At 40.7% G+C, this 4,535-nt stretch overlaps 1 non-coding gene across 1 annotated transcript; it reads left to right on the top strand.

Moving 5' to 3' along the window:
- The first annotated feature begins 267 nt into the window (after positions 1–267).
- On the top strand, positions 268–374 carry LOC131221783 (small nucleolar RNA R71). Its single transcript, XR_009159589.1, has one exon. It is a non-coding gene; the product is annotated as a small nucleolar RNA R71 (small nucleolar RNA).
- Positions 375–4,535: the final 4,161 nt, after the last annotated feature.

The raw sequence follows: 4,535 nt of genomic DNA, 5'->3' as shown, positions 1-4,535 counted from the left end.
ATGAGCGTAGTCACTTTACACTTGAGATCATCCTCTTCTTTCAAGAGATATAATCCACCTTTCTCCTTTGATTGAGTCGGCCTAGACATGGTGTTCGAGTTTGGGTAATAGTCCCAAGATTGTGTTTTTTCAGCCAAACTGTCGAGGTAGTCCCATACCTCGTCGACATCTTTATTAATGAATTCTCCATTACACATTGTCTCGACCATTTGGCGCATGGAAGATGTCAGTCCATCGTAGAAAAAATTTGTAATGCGCCACGTTTCAAATCCGTGTTGTGGGCATGAACTGACCAAATCTTTGAACCTTTCCCAACATTGGAAGAATGTTTCATCTTCCTTTTGGGCAAAGTTCATGATTGCTTTTCTGAGGGTAATCGTTTTATGATGTGGGAAGAATTTTTTTATGAATTCCCTCTGCATGTCGTTCCATGTGCCAATGGATCTAGGACGCAGTGAATGTAACCACGTCTTAGCTTTCTCTTTTAAGGAAAAAGGAAAGAGTTTCAGCCTAATTGTATCCTCAGATACAATAGGAAAACATAATGTAGCTATAATCTCATCGAACTCTTTCAAATGTAAATATGGACTTTCTGATTCAAGTCCATGGAATTTGGGAAGGAGTTGGATAACTCCTGGCTTGATGTCCATTTGTCCTGTGTTTTCAGGAAAAATCATGTATGAGGGCATACTTACTCCCGCCGGTTGTAGATAATCTCGTAAAGTACGAGGCGGGGGTGCTTGTTGCACCTCATTTTCATCTTGGGTATCCTCCACCCTGGGTGGAAGTAGAGGAGGTTGGTCTTCAGCCATAACTTCAGTTAACTCAGGGGATTTCGAGCGGTGTCTAGTCCTGCGATGGATAGTCAACCCCTCAACCAATCCTCCTTCAGTCAAGAGACGTCGAGTGTCGTCACGGGCCCACTTGGGCATGAAAACACTCGCAGCCCTCAATTAAAAACCTAATCCTAAGAAAGGAAAAGAAAATCTAGAAAGAAAGAGAGAGTTGGAAAGAAATTACCAAATTCGAAGCTCCTAAGTTAAGGACCTGCAAAATAAAACAAAAATAAGTTAGATTCTAAAAAAGGAGAAAAACAATCCTTAAAAGAAAGATAGAAGTGAACTAGCTTCTAAAAGAAAGAATTCCTAAAAGAAAATGAAAATTTCTAAAATAAATTAGGAGAGTCCTAAACTAGAAAGTCAATTACTAAAAGAGAATTGAAAAATAGAAAGTAGGGAAGGAGTGTACCGAATTAGAGATTTCTATCTTAAAGGCCTACAAAATAAGAAGGTTAGTTTCTAAACAAAAATTCTAAAACTAATTTAGGAAACAAATTAGATTTTAAAAGAGTTAAAATTAAAAAGTTACTAAAATAAAAATAGAAAGTTAATTTCTACAAAGGGAAATAACCTAATTTCTAAAATAAACTATTTCCTACAGAAAGGAGGATATTAGAATAAGTTAATTTCTAAAATTTAAATCCTAATTCTAAAAATAGGAAAAAGTAGAGAGATTAGGAAGGAATTACCTATTGAGAAGTTATTTCAGGATCCTACAAAACAGGAAAACAGGTTAGTTTCTAAAAATAAAATAAAATAAAAACCTTTAACCTAAAGTTAGTAAAATCCTAATCCTAACCTAATTCTAAAACTAATTAATCCCAGAAAATTTAACTGTCCATTCCCCGGCAACGGCGCCAAAAACTTGTTCACTCCCCAAGTATAGGGTTGTGATGTAGTAATAAACTCGGTAAGACCGAGGTCGAATCCACAGGGACTGAAACTTGTACGTTTCCTGAAACTAGGTAGAAATAGAACTAGCCTAAGATGCAATCTAAATCAAATATAAATTATGAATAATGGTGAGAGATTAATGTAAAACTTTAAGGAATTTAAAGGAAAGAAACTAGGGATTCAGAGGATCCACTTGTAGGGATTAGGGAGATCTTTTGCCTGCATCAAGAATCATGGAAATCAAACTGAACCTACTTGATCTAGTCTTCACAAGATGAAAGGTATATGAATTAGAATGGATTCCATCATCTAACCATGCCCAGGAGACAAAGCAAACAACAGGATTAAACTAATTATCAACCAATCAATAATGTATGAAGATTAGGAAGGGTATCGCCATCCGACCATGCCCATGAGACGATGGTGAACAACAGGGCTTCCTGACGTCATAAACATTAAAAGGGGAAAAGAAATATTTAAAGCCATTGCAGACCCATTGTAATTTCAGTCACAACAGACCATTAAAGACTAAGAAAAATATTCCTTTAATAATCAACTAAAATCAACATCAGTTCAGTCTAAACAAAAGGCACAAGCAAAAAGGTCCCCCATCACGCTGCAAGCTTCACCTCTTAGCCCTAGTTAAGAGGTTCAGCCCAACATGAATGGGCTGGATCCAAAACAAATACAATAGAAAGAAAAGAATAGAAAAAAGAAAAAAACAAAAATTACTTTCCTAGCTCCCTGTCGAACATCCCACGTTGAAGCCTTCCAAAACGAGCCCTCCTGTTGCCTCTCTCTCTCTATCTGACGTCCTCTATTCAAGCATACCCCCTTCTCCACGTTTGGAACTCTTTTTATAGCTTTTGGAGTGGTGAAAATCAGATTTGGGAAGCTATTGCACGTGCAGCGAAAGCCTTCTCGCAGCCAAGTTCGGAGCTTCATAACTCTCGCGTTCCTTGCATTATTTCTGTAAAATCAGCGTCTCTTGGAAGTATTTTGGCTGGTCTACACGATGGACGGTTCAGATCTGTCATATGATCAAAGATGGTGGGCCACAACTGCCTGGAAAATTCGATTTCACGGACGTGCATAGCCTTTCGCACGTCTGGCGCTGATGTGATCGGTGGGCCCCACAGAGGTATTTTCGGGGAAATTCACCCCATCCATTAGATTCAGGACGAAATTTCAGTCAAGAATGAGTGGTTTTGAACGTCCATTGACGCAGTCCAGAGAAGAAATCAATTCAAAAATCGTTTTGAACATCGCAGGACCGCCTGTTTGTGGCCTCTGTATCGCGCACGTGTGCTTGCATGGGTCCAAAAGTTCAGCAAGATTTTGTAGTAGTCGAGGCCCTCTACACGATGGACAGTTTGGATTCTCCACTTGGATAATGTGTGGGGCCCACTAGCGTCCGTAAAAACAGACAGTTCCTTCCGTTACGCGGCGTGAAACGGCAATTGCCGTATCTGGGAAGAAGACGCTGCTGACCCGTTTTGGTGCGGCTCGCATGCGTTGTGTACCTTATGTACATGCTGTATAAACGGAGCCCATTGTGATGTTCTATCAAAATCTAAACCATCCATTTGTTTCCTCATCTTATTTAAACCGCTGAGACCAAAGTTGAGATAGTCCCAGATATCAAGTGGGCCCAGAATCAATGGTTTATGGGCTAATCTGTCAGTTGGAGTACTTCCATAGTGATCCAAGGGCTGAAATTTGATATGTACGGTTAATTTATGGTCCTCAGGCCATGTATAAAGTTTTGAGCCAATCAGATGGCGGGAACTATGTGATCTTGCATTCTTCACCAATTTCGGGCCTCTTTAACGTGAATGGCTTGATTTCCTCAGATCCCTGGTGTGTAATTCCATCAATCTTGGTCCCCTGGAGTCCGTCCCTTGCTTTGGGTGTCATTAGAGTGTCAAATCCATGGTTTAAGCATCCTTTTTCAGTTCAAGCTTATAAATACACTCTGCATCACAAACACGATTAAATCAGGCTATTAAACAGTATCAATGATTGTAAATCCATACAATAACTGGGTCTGATATGTAATATTTAACCCTCAACATCTGCTTACTCTAGCGAAGGTGGAGGTGCTCCCTTATCCTGCATACAACACATGAGGGCCTTAAGGGTATGAGACATCTTCTTGCATTTCTGTTTTAGGTAAGCCTGATTCTCTTCAAGCTTTTGTTTCAATTCGGCCTGGGTCTCCTTGACCTCCTATCTCAGTGCGGCTTGGTTCTCTTCAATTTGAGCCATGCGGGCTTCTAAGGCGGCTCGATCACAGCGGTGCTCACGAGTAGCAGGAGGAGATCCCCCATCAGAATCTCGGGACTGTTCTTCATCATCACTTCCTTCTTCCTCACCGCTTTCCTCTTCACCACCTTCTTCATCTTCACTCCCATCATCCTCTTCACTTTCTTCCTCTATCTCATCCTCGGACTCATCAAGCCTTGCTTGTCGCTGCTTGGAGCCTATGTCCATATTGTTGAGCATAGTGTCACTGATGATATGGATTGGGGCATGGTTATCCATATGGAGTTGAAAGCCAAAATTTCGGGCGATCGTACAAATAAGTCGACCGAAGGGAAGTGAGGCATCTCCCTAGTCAGATCGTGCAATACTCACAATCTGAAACAAGACAAATGTAGGCAGGCATAGCTTGTCTCCCTGCCTAGCTCGATATAAGAAATCCATCATGAGTCGGGTACATTCCGTACGATTACTCCACCCGGGATACACATTATACATGAATATGTGGTGGAGCAGGTAGAAGTCATTCGTCATTTTGGT

This window comes from Magnolia sinica, chromosome 1 (assembly GCF_029962835.1).
Source record: "Magnolia sinica isolate HGM2019 chromosome 1, MsV1, whole genome shotgun sequence".
Classification (NCBI taxonomy): Eukaryota; Viridiplantae; Streptophyta; class Magnoliopsida; order Magnoliales; family Magnoliaceae; genus Magnolia; species Magnolia sinica.
Note: the sequence above shows the minus strand (reverse complement) of the source record. Positions and strands in the feature narration are given on the sequence as shown.